General features: G+C 44.2%; 1 protein-coding gene across 6 annotated transcripts in view; it reads right to left on the bottom strand.

Annotated features, from left to right (window-relative positions):
* The window catches only part of ACSL3 (acyl-CoA synthetase long chain family member 3), a 51834-nt gene extending 39251 nt beyond the window's left edge, over positions 1 to 12583 (bottom strand). For 3 of the 6 annotated variants that reach the window (XR_004969609.1, XR_004969611.1, XR_004969610.1), the window contains exon 1: positions 12330 to 12583. The gene's annotated coding sequence lies outside the window, so the exon portion shown is untranslated. The remainder of the gene's footprint in view (positions 1 to 12329) is intronic. The other 3 variants (XM_036320785.1, XM_036320784.1, XM_036320787.1) reach the window with 1 other exon arrangement.
* Between the last annotated feature and the right edge of the window lie 97 nt (positions 12584 to 12680).

The following is a 12680-nucleotide window of genomic DNA, read 5'->3' as shown; positions in this document are numbered from 1 at the left end:
CTGGTCACCCTACAATCAATAATCTCATGGAGTAAGCCAACAAATTGTAGCCTGAGTCCCACCACTAGTAAAAGTTTGAACTTTGTCTTTGAAATAGCATTCCTGTACTTTATTTCCACATATGTCACCATTGATCTAATACACAAAATTTATAGTGAGGATAAAAATGAAATGCAGTAGATATAAAGGACTTTGGGAAAACACAAAGGCACTGTGAATGCTAGTTATCAGTATAGCTGGATGGGTACAAAGTTCTGTTTCATGCCGTTTCAAAGCCGACAGGTACTTGTTTTATTTAAGTGCTTTATATGGTCCTACTGAAGGTACTATTTGTTGCAACACTGGTTTAACTGCATATAAAAAATGTTCAATAAACTTGCTCCTTTTAGAACCCTGCCAGTAAGTTCTGGGTCTGATGCTGCCCCACCTCCACTTACTCATCATGTAATATGGGACAAGTCCCTAAACACCCCAGCTTCAGGTTCACTGTAAAACTGGGGTGATAATAAATACCAAATAAAACTCCCTTTAGGAGCAAACAAGGAAAGCAGGTGAAAGCACTCTACATAAACTTTAATATACAATGTATGTTTTAATAGTACTTAAAATTTTGTTGTTCATACAAAACTATGTATACTAATATTTTTCTTTTATCTTATTTCTTACACCCGGCTGATAAATACCAAAGTCAATTCAACTGTGTACGCTTACTGAAAGGTCAGATTCTAGAAACAAACAGACTGGGTATCTGCTCAAATCAAGGGAAAGTATGAGAAAGTTACTTGTGTCACTTTGCCATAACACCTTATTCCCATGTCAAAAGCTACTGGAGAAGTACATAGACTATATTAAGAAAACAGACAGGCAAATGCAGTCCTCTGTCTAGGAGGCGGCGGAGAAAGTCACAAAAGCTTGACCATGATGAGTTGACTGGATCCATATATTTCTGGACAAGGAATCAAGGAGAGGGGAACTATATGCAGTAATAACAGTATCTATAAGAATACAGAGACATTCAAGAACAGGGCAATTCAAGACAACACTAAGTACTATAGTAGGTTGATAAATGGCCCCAAAGGTATCAGGACCCCAATCCTTAGAACCTAGAAATGTTGCCTTTTTTGGGACAAGTGTCTTTGCAGGTGTGAATATGAGGAAGCAATTTTGGATATCTGGTGGGCCCTAAATGTCATCACAAGTGTCCTTACAAGATGGAGGTAAAGGGAGATTTGACACACAGAGAGGAGGCGACGTGAAGACCCAGCAGAGGGACTTGAAGATGCTGGCCTGGAAGGCTACAGTGTACCACCGATGCAGCAGTCACAGAAGCCAATGCAATGATGAGAAAAAAATATGAGGGTATGAATATTGGAAAAAAGGACACAAAATCATCATTGTTTACAGATAATTGGCTGAAAAGAAAAGAAAAACTCAAAAGAACCATCTGAAAACTATCCAACTAGAGGGAGAATTCACTAAGATATCTTGATATTAAGTACATAAAAATTTGTAATTGGAAAACGAAAAGGAAAAATTTCGTAGTCACAATAACAAAAGGAACTTTAAACATTTAATATACACACCTTAAACATTATGTGTATTATATATACACACACACATATATATACTCATACATGCATACACATATACATAGCTACAGAAAAAAAACTAAAAGACCTTCAAATATCGAAAGACAGACTAGTTCCTGGGTAGAAAGGATAAATATAATTCACCAAAATTAACCTCTAAACCAAATACAATCCCAATCACAAAATCTTACTAGGACTTGGTTACTTGTTTGTTTTGTATGAGTACTTGATACATGAATCCCAAAGTCTATCTAGAAGAAAACATCTTTAAGACTAGCTAATAAAACATGGAACAAGAATTAGTGCATACTTGCCCAGGAGCTACACCAATTGTCAAAGTAACCTTGAACTTCAAGACTCAGCTGCAGCCTCTAAGTGAAGTACTCCTTGGTCCCACAGACAGGGCTAAATGGATCCCTGTGTGCTCCGATTCCTCCCTCCACTCCTCCCTCACCCAGAGAGCCATGAAAGAGCACAGAAGGAGAAATCACAAGTACCTTGACATAGTTGAAAGACAGGAAATATGGGGGGATTTAGAAATGCAAATGGAATATAGAAACATGTTGTAGATACAATGAGACAGGTTTTTAAGCAAGGCATTTGACCAAATTTATTTTTTCAGAATGATTACTTGGGTCACCACAGAAAAGAAACTAGAAAGGAATCCAGGTATGTAGTTATTACAAGAACCCAAGAGAAGAATGAAAAGGTCCAGAGTTTATGACAGTAGTTACAGAAGCAGCAGGACCAACTGTAGAGGCTTTTCTGAGGTAAGACAATAGGATATAGGATGTGTGAATATTAATCTTTGAAGATTAATGTCAACATTTCTGACAAGAGATATGAGGAATATAGGAGAAAGAACAGAAACCTCTGAGAGCGCATGTGTAGAGGGTTGGCTACTGTGTATAGCACTGACAAGAATAGTTAGGATACTGTCAGAAATACAGGACTAAAGATGTTGACAAAGCTAAAGATGTAGATTTTAGAGTCATCACTGATCTATACATAATAGAGTCAAAACCAGAAAATGATACAAAATAACAGTATAAACTGTGCGGGTCCATTTACACATGGATTTTTCAATAAATACATGGGTTTTTCAAAGATACAGTATTGTAAATTTATTTTCTCTTCCCATGATTTTCTTAATAGCATTTTCTTTTCTCTAGCTCCCTTTTTGTAAGAATACATTACGTAATACATATAACATACAAAACGTGTTAATCAACTGTTTATGTTACTGGTAAGACTTCTGGTTAATGGTAGGCTACTGGTAGTTAAATTTTGGGGGATTCAAAAGTTTTCTGAGGATGTTCAACTATACCCTAACAATCCCCTGTCAAGTTGTTCAAGAGTCAACTGCATATCCTATATAATAAAAGCCTAATATGCTAAATGTCTGGTCATTCAGTTGGCCATTCAACCAATCAAAGAATAATATGCTAATGATATGCTAAGGCTGCTCAACTGCTCACTATGACATGCACTGACCACCAGGGGGCAGACAGTCAACTGGTTGACCAGTTGCTATGACATGCACTGACCACCAGGAGGCAGACGCTCCAACCAGTAGATTAGCTTGCTGCTGGGGTCCGACAGATCAGGACTGAGCAAGACGGGCCAGACACACCCTGGAGCCCTCCCGCGGTTCCTCCCGGGCTGGCCAACCTCCCACGTCCCTCTCAGGCCCCAAATGTGCACTGGTGGGGTCCCTCGACCTGGCCTGTGCCCTCTCGCAATTTGGGACCCCTCAGGGGATGTCGGAGAGCCGGTTGCGGCCCGAGGGCGGGACAACCAGTCACTATGACATACACTGACCACCAGGGAGCAGATGCTCAACACAGGAGCTGCCCCCTGGTGGCCAGCGTGCTCCCACAGGGGGAGTGCTGCTCAGCCAGAAGCCGGACTCACAGCTGGCGAGTGAAGCGAGAGCCTCTCCCACCTCCGTGGCAGTGCTAAGGATATCCGACCGACAGCTTAGGCCCATTCATCAGTCGGACATCCCCCCCGAGGGCTCCCGGACTGCGAGAGGGCACAGGCCAGGCTGAGGGACCCCCCCCCCCCGCTTGAGTGCATGAATTTCGTGTACCAGGCTCTAGTTCACTTATAAAATACTAGAGGCCCAGTGCACGGATTCGTGCACATTGAAAGGAAATTAATTAGAAGAAATATTTTAGAGGCGGGGAGGAACAGAGGGAGATTGCCCAGCCAGGGAGGGGCTGCGGGAGGGCTTCCGGGCATGTCCGGCCTGTCTCGCCCAGTCCCAATCCGCCAGACCGCAGCAGCAAGCTAACCCACCGGTGGGAGTGTCTGCCCCCTGGTGATCAGTGTGCATCACAGCAACTGGTCGAACAAATGGTCAGACATTTAGCATATTAGGCTTTTATATATATATATAGATAAGGATTAAGGACAGGCTATAAAAGCCAGCTGAGAAAGGTAAAGAAGCCAAAAGAAGTGTCCTATAAGCCATGAGGACATTGTCAGAGGTTACAGAGAAAGGGACAAGTGGTGATATTAAAGTACAACAAGCAGTTGTACTGAAACAATCCATCATCTTTTCTTGCCTTCTTGATCACATAATTTTTTAATTATATCTGTACATATTGCTCAACCTGCTAGCTATTCAAATACAGACTTTATCAACAGTGAGTCTGCTCTTAGAGAATTCCTGTGCTCCCCCTAATAAGTGCATACTGGTCATTTGATGTCACATTGTTGGCCTTCCAAACTTTTCTGTATTGTGCTCACATCTTTCAACTCAATTTAACAAACATTTACTGAGTATCTCACATCTATTTTTGTGCTAGGTGACAGAGATGCAAAGACTGAGTCATTCAGCAAACATAAGTATCTTCTATATCAGTGGTTCTCAACCGTCTGGCCCTTTAAATACAGTTCCTCATGTTGTTACCCAACCATAAAATTATTTTCGTTGCTACTTCATAACAACTGTAATGTTGCTACTGTTATGAATCGTAATGTAAATATCTGATATGCAGGATGGTCTTAGGCGACCCCTGTGAAAGGGTCGTTCAACCACAAAAGGGGTCGCGACCCACAGGTTGAGAACCGCTGTTCTATATGCTGGGCACTGGGTGACTAAAGCACAAATATCCCTGTCCTCATAGAGCTGTCTTTTCAGTGGAGGGATGCATTACACACAGCTACTCTGCCCCCCAAAAAAGCCAAAAAGGAACACATTATGTTTTAGAGACTTATCTAAAAAGAAAAGACAGCAAATACAATTGTCATTTTATTAAGCAATTTGAAATTAACAAGAAACACAAAACTAATTAATTACCTATAGTTAACATGCCTGTCCTCTGGCTTCATACAATACAAATAAATATTAACTTAAACATGCATACAGTCAGCTCTCAGTTATCTGTGGGTAAACTATCCAGGCACCAACAGCAATTCTCTAACACTGACTCATGTTTCTGGGTTTTATCCCTTGCAAACTTCTACCATGTAATCTTCTAACACATAATATAGTGTAAGAACATACGGTTTAAGACTTTCACAAAGTAATTCAAATATTACATATGCCAGTTTTACTATGTCCATCATTTTTCAAATGAACTCCCAGAGACACATCCCTAAATCCAATACATTTCAATTCATTTCCCAGAGCCAAGTCACCAAAAGCTCTTCAACCCCATTCCAAATTTAATTCATCTCTAAAGCTGCCTCCAAAAGCATGAGCCTAGCTTTTATCTACTAGCTTACCTTCTCAAAATTCTATGGATCACAAGACACTTTGGTAAAAACTATTGGCATTCCAAACATGTGCTCCTTAAATACTGTGTATATGTACTATTGTTCTAGCATTTTGTAAATACCACATTGCATGCATAAAATATAGAGATTTTTTAAAACAAGAAATAAAACTTCTAACATTTTCTCCCAGCACCCAGAGATGGGTTGCATGCACACCCAAGAGCACATGTACCCTTATAAGACAGATATCATCCTTATCCAAAGAAATTGAAACTCAGAGATTAATTTGCCGTGGTCACAAACTAGAATGAGAGGACGAGATTTGGGGATTCAAGCAATAGTGTTGCACCAAGCTCAAGCCCACTGTCACTCCTCTGGACCACACCAACCTCTCCTTATACTGCCTTCCCTGACCTCACTCCCAGCCAGCTACTGCTTCCCACAACTCCCCACCTCCCTCAAAATGCTATTAGAGAGAACAGATATTCTTTTTATGCCTCAGAAAGTGATATACAGACTAAATATTTTGAATTTCTAAGGAAGGCACTATGTTGTCTAAACAGGCATCAGCCTATATAAGACAGACCGAGTTCCAGAATAAATGATGAATACAAATTCTTAGATTCTAACACATGAGCAATACGGAAAGTTACATAATGCAAATGGAAAATGACTTAGGGAAATACTAATTGTGAATATGTAAAAAATGATTCCGTGATTATGATCCATGTGATATAGTTTCAATTAATGTTAATTCTGTTTACATTAAAATTATGTCAAGTAAAGTGCTCAAATTAATTTATGCTAGTTTTCTTTGGAACTAAAATAAATTCCTCACCTCACCCTTCCCCAAAACAGGAGGTACAAGTCCAGAGATCAAGTCAGTCTCCAAGGGGAAGAGAAGGTTTCTGGCTGTTTTAGTCTTACAGTAAAAAATAAAAGCCAAAGTCAAGGTCCAGAATGAAGATCACTGCAGTGCCAATAAAAGTAAAGTACAAATAAGAAACTTCTGTGGTTGAAGTAGGGGAAGCAGATAACTCTGGTGAGCAAGAAAGTATTACAGACAAGGAAACTGAGCTCCAACGGGCTAACGGGCAGGGACAATGCCACACTGCCAGGCCTGCTGTGCACAGTGCCACATGGCAGTGCCCACCGACAGCCACAGCAGCAGGGTTAGAAACAACCTGGGCCAGAACCCAAATGCCCTTCCTGTATCAACTCAGAGCCCACATGGCTCTCTTCACCTGCTGGCTGCTCAGTCTAGGGCAGTGGTTCTCAGCCTTCCTAATGCCGCGACCCTTTAATACAGTTCCTCATGTTGTGGTGACCCCCAATTTCATTGTTACAAATTGAACATAATTAAAGCACAGTGATTAATCACAAAAACAATATGTAATTATATATGTGTTTCCAGATGGTCTTAGGCCAACCCTATGAAAGGGTCGTTCGACCCCCAAAGGGGTCGCGACCCACAGGTTGAGAACCGCTGTCTAGGGCCTTCCGTTCCTAGAACCTTCAATCCATTCAGTAGTTACTTTCTGAGTTGAAGGAAGCAATAAATAAATGAGTTTATGCCAGGACTTAACTGTGTTTGCTTCTCTCCTGGGATGACTTATCCTCACAGCTTCCCTGGTCCCTCAAAACAGTTGATGCCTCAATTTTGCCCATCAATCCTGCTCTTGGACATCCCCATTTGAGTACCTTCCTCAGACTCAACTCTTCCTTCAAATCCAGCCTATTTCTCCTTTTTGCTCAGATGACCTTTCTCTGGCTATTCTGCCCTCTGTATTGCTCACTCAACATTAACCACATGCTGTATCCATCTTCATAGAGCTTAAATGCTCCTGTCCTTAGGTGATTAATGTTTCCCAGTCCCCTCTAAATGATGTATGCTTTTATTTATATAATGGCTTTGCTCACTCACCAGATTCAAAATACCAGAAAAACAAAACCAGAGGCACAGGGAAACTTAGAAGTGGTAATTGATGCACAGATGTAGGCATGTCCAAATTCATCAAATTATATAAGTGCAGATTTTATTATATCAATTAAAGGATAGAGAGAGGAGGAAGAAAAAGAGAGAAGAAATGCTTTGGTAGTATGGTGTTCTAAAAAGACTATCATGAGTGAACTAAAACTGGGCTGATTTTTATAGAAATTGAACAGTTCTTGGCAATTTTTTGGAAATTGCTCAGGGCTCCAAGATAAGGTACTGATTTGTATCAGGTCAGTCACAGACCTGTCTCCTCTATTACTAGAGAAGAGGTGGCCCTCCTCCTAGCCCAGTGGTTCTCAACCCGTGGGTCGCGACCCCTTTGGGGGTTGAACGACCCTTTCACAGGGGTCGCCTAAGACCATCGGAAAACACATATATAATTACATACTGTTTTTGTGATTAATCACTATGCTTTAATTATGTTCAATTTGTAACAATGAAAATACATCCTGCATATCAGATATTTACATTACGGTTCATAACAGTAGCAAAATTACAGTTATGAAGTAGCAATGAAAATAATTTTATGATTGGGGGTCACCACAACATGAGGAACTGTATTAAAGGGTCGCGGCATTAGGAAGGTTGAGAACCACTGTCCTAGCCTGTGGAACTTTGTACTAACAAGTAACAACACTTTCCTCAACTGTATTCAACCTCTCCCTCTCAGCTCACACTTTCCCAGTTACTAAATCCAATGATGGTACTCAATTTTCCTCACAGGCACACTCCACAGTATTAACCGCTTTGCCGGGAGCCGGTCCATGCTTGCTGTTTCAAGGGACCTGGCATATATGGCATACTGTTCTTAAAATGTTTGCTCACCTTCTTGGCACTATGTGTTTTAACCAAGGTCTCCTCTCTGAGAAAGGTTGTTTCCCCAGGTAGGGATTTTTTCCCTGAAGTCAGGGAGGGGATAAAACTCCTTAACTAAGTGCCAGGTGGGTAGTTAATCACTTTAACTACAAACAATCATGCTTAAGCTACATAGTCTTTACTCCCTGGAATGGAGATAAGAAACGCCCTAACCTTTGTAATAGAGATTGATAGGATTGAATCAACTGGTATAAATACAGATGTAATAAGACAGCAAGAGACAGAACTTAGAATACAGAACTTAGAACACAGAACTTAGGACACAGAACTTAGAACACAGAGCTTAGAACACAGAACTAGAGACAGAAGAACTTCGCTGGAGAGAACATGGCAAAAGATCCTGGACAGAAACTGACCTCAGAACCTAGAGACAGAACCTAGCGAGAGAACATGGCAAAAGATCCTGGACTGAACCTGGCTACAGAAATTGGCAAGAGAACCTGACTAGAACCTGGTGACTGAACCTGGCTGGAGAACCTGGACAGAACCTGGCTGGAGAACCTAGCAAGACAACATGGACACAGAACTTGGCTGGAGATCCTGGCTGGAGATCCTGGATAGGCTGCTGATCAACTGAACACTGTCTCCATATCATTCCTTCTTTGCCGACTCCGTCCACACCTTTGGGGACCCCTGGACCCGCTGGGGTTGGACCCCGGCACCGCTTCCTCCCCGTGGCTGCAGGGACACCTGCTTCTGACTGTCCTCACTTCCCTGGCCACTCCTCAGGTATCTTTGCAAAGGCAGCCTCCTCTCCCCAGCTCCATCCCAGGCCTCCTCCTGTGATTAGTCTAGTCTCTGCAAAGGCAATCTTACTCATGCCAGGTTTCAGCCATCACCTCTACACTGATGGCTCCAAAATGGTAAACTAGTGATCACCTGAAATCTCATTCATTTCCTTCTCCCTCCCCTATTATCATTAATCCCCATGTCTGAGACTTTACCTCTACATCTCCATTTTCTCAATATTTGTGCTCATGATATAAGGCTATTGAGAATCAAATGGGCTAACATGATAGCACTTTGAAAAAGGTGAGAAAAACAACACTTAAATCTGAGTATTAGTATTCATTAAATGGAAACCTTGAAAGCAAGGACTTTCTCAAATTCATCTTATTTATTCCCCTTGGCACACCTAGCACACTGCTTTGCATGCAGATGGCCTTTAGTAAATGTATTGCAATAAATTATTTGTATTGGCTTAATACATGTTCAATTGAAATATTCACATATTAAACAGCTTACATTTCCCAAATCATGTCATCATTTTTATCTCCTAAGAGGTAAGAATCACTTTGTAAAGTATAAACTATACTGGATACTTTTGATAATGATGTAGCTTATCTCAAGTTAGAAAATCCTGTCACCTTTTTGGGCCTAGCTTCCCTGAAAACATCCAAATCCCATCCTCAAGTCCAAATCTCACGTAAAGACTCTTGCTTCCCAACAGTTCACTTTGAGAGGGGAAAACTTAAGCATTACAGAAATATTTAAGCTTTAAGCATCCTGAAGGTAGGCAGAATGACTACTTGAAAAAGTTCCCTATCTGATTTTCATATCTTTCAATGTGAGTGACATTCTGATTAGGAACAAATACTGCTCAAAGGTTCTCAAACTCATTAGGTACCTTTAATTATAGCCTCAGAATGCAAGATTGTCATTCCAGTAAAATCTTCACCACATCAGTTCAAATAACTGCCTAGATTTCCATCTAACTCGCAATCATCATTGTAATCTTCATTCACACACTATTTTTCCTTCACTGCACATCCTAACTTGTACTTGTATATTTATTCATATGATTTGTTTCATGTTGTTTTCCTGGTTTCCTCGGTGACGTCAAGGATCACACCAATCCTGTTCACTACTGTATCCCAGCACCTTACATGGGGCCTGTCACACAACAGGAGTCAAAAGGCTCTCGCTGATTAATCGAATGAGGAATGAACTAATTATTTAGGCAGCAGGGAAGCACATAAACAATAAGAACTTGAGGCTTTGAGATCTGACTCCCTAAAACCAGACATGGCATGATTTTCCCCATAATTTGCCCATCTTTCATTTCTTACATCTTTCTTTCCTTCAAGGACATTTTACTCACAGAATAGCTCAGCTTTAAATTATCCAGTCCAAATGTCTTACCAATCCAGTACCTGAGACCCAAAGACACTAGGTGACTTTCACATCAACCCTTACATACAATGGACCTCTCTGCCAACAACACTGCCATTCCACAGAATTAATTCTTTTTGTAGAAGAGAGAAACCAGGAAAAGCCTGACAGAAAATGCCAGAGTGACTACTAAAGCCAGAGAAGCCTTACTAATCCACAGGGTCAGAACTGCACAGGAAGATGCCAGAAAACAAAAGAATAAAGTCTGTGAAACAGACTCCCATGTCACAACACCTCTTCCTAGTAATAACCTTCTGAAACACTCAGCAGCACCCTTCAACTCTGGGCACCAATCTGGGGAGACAAAAAGGTTGTCATGATCATGAAACCTAGTTCTCCTGACCACCCAAACAAAATTCCTGCTGTGGCAACTATTCAGCCAGCCCCAAGGAAGAGGCAGCCGAATCCTATCCTAGCCTATCCTATTCTATCCTATATCCTATCATGTATAATAAACCCTATATATTAAAACCCTAATATGCAAATCAACCAAACGGCAGAATGACTGGTTGCTATGTCAAGCACTGACCACCAGGGGGCAGATGCTCAATGCAGGAGCTGCCCCCTGGTGGTCAGTGGCTCCCACAGGGAGGGGCACAGCTCCCCTAGAAGCTGGGCTCAGGGCTGGCAAGCACAGCAGCAGTGGCAGGAGCCTGTTGGGCCTGCAGCGGAGGTGGTGGTAAGGAGCCAGGGAGCAAGGGGTTCCAGACTGCACAGCTGAGGGACCCCCCCCTTACCACACCCCCCAGTGCACGAATCTCATGCACCAAGCCTCCAGTATAGCGGTAAGAGGTGAGAGCTCTGGATGTTTAGACAGGATACTCTGAATCCCGGCTTCTTTTCTCACTTGCTGTGATCTGGGGCAAGTTAACCTGCCCAGACTGCAGTTTTCTCCAGCTGTAAAATGGGAATAACCACCAAGAGGATTGTTAACTATATAAAGACACCATGCATAAAGCTCTTAGTACAGTGCCTGGCATATTACAAAGGCTCAATAAATGTCAGCCACTTGACATTTTGTTCAGCTGCAATCACTTTCACAAAGCCTATTCCCTCTCTAGCTTCCATATAACTTTAAAGACGTTGTTCCGACCAGGCTGTTTTTGAGGGGTCGTATATACAAGCAGAGCACTTTTTTTTTTTTTTTTTAACCAAACTGGGCAAACCAGTTCAATGACTCACTGCCTGGGGTTCCTCATCTATGAAACGGGCCTGATGATAGCACCTACCCCCAGAATTTCTGGCAGCGAGCACGCCATCGGTGCTACCCATCCTATTGCTGGTATGTAATTTAAACGCACTCAGGGAAAAGAATTCTCTCTCTCTCTCTCTCTCTCTCTCTCTCTCTCTCTCTCTCTCTCTCTCTCGACCCCAAAACACCGATCCGTCTTCATGCCAGTCCCATCACCACAGATCGTGGCCAGAACAAATACCAAGGTCGATCCACCTTACACACCCAATTTCTTCTCACACCCGCAGCAAGACACCCCCACCCACCCCTCCAGCCAGGCTTTCCGAAATCGCGGACTCAGTTTCCTCCCAGGGACCGCTCCAGAGCCCACCTATCCCAGTTATCAGCCCCCACCCCGCCCCGCCCCGCCCCCACAGCGCCGGGAGACCCCGTGCATCCTTCCTCCACCGGACAGCGCCGCGTCTCCGGCCGCGGTCCCCGCCCCCCACCCCGCTCACGTGGGCGCTTTGGCCGAGGCCCCACGTCACCCGCTGCCCCGACCCCACCGAGGTGCCTCCCACTCTGCCCCGCAACTGGCCCCCACGCAGCTGGTCCCCACGCCGCGGGCCGGCTCGGGACCCCCCGGAGCCGGGCTCGGCAGCCACGTCGGGGCCCCGGGGACCCCAGGCCGGCCGCGCTCCTCCTCCGCGCGGGGGCCGCCCTCGGGCGCAGCCCGACCGCACGCCGAGGCCGCACCGCCCACCGGCCCCGCCGCTCCCACAACGGGCGCCGCACTCACCGCGATGCCGGGCTCCGGTTCCTGCGGCCTCGGGCCCGCGCAGGCCTGGCTGCGCCCCAGAGCAGTCACGTCCCGCGCCGCCTCCTGGAGACCCCGGCGCAGCCGCCGCGGCCGCACTGCGAGGGGGCGACCGTCCGCTGCCCCGTCCGCCGTCGCCGCCTCGTCCCGGCCCGGCCGCGGCGACCACTGCAGCGCCGCTCCCGGCGCCGGCACACCAGCGTCTGTTGAGCCGAACCGCCCGGGACGCGCTCCCAGGCCGGCGCTCGTTGCATATGCAGAAAGGCCGCCGCCCATTGGCCCGCGGGCGGTGGCGCGTGCGGGGCTGGGCCTATCGAATTCCGGCGGGGAGCG

The sequence above is a fragment of the Myotis myotis genome, unplaced genomic scaffold (assembly GCF_014108235.1).
Source record: "Myotis myotis isolate mMyoMyo1 unplaced genomic scaffold, mMyoMyo1.p scaffold_m19_p_8, whole genome shotgun sequence".
Taxonomy (NCBI): Eukaryota; Metazoa; Chordata; class Mammalia; order Chiroptera; family Vespertilionidae; genus Myotis; species Myotis myotis.
Note: the sequence above shows the minus strand (reverse complement) of the source record. Positions and strands in the feature narration are given on the sequence as shown.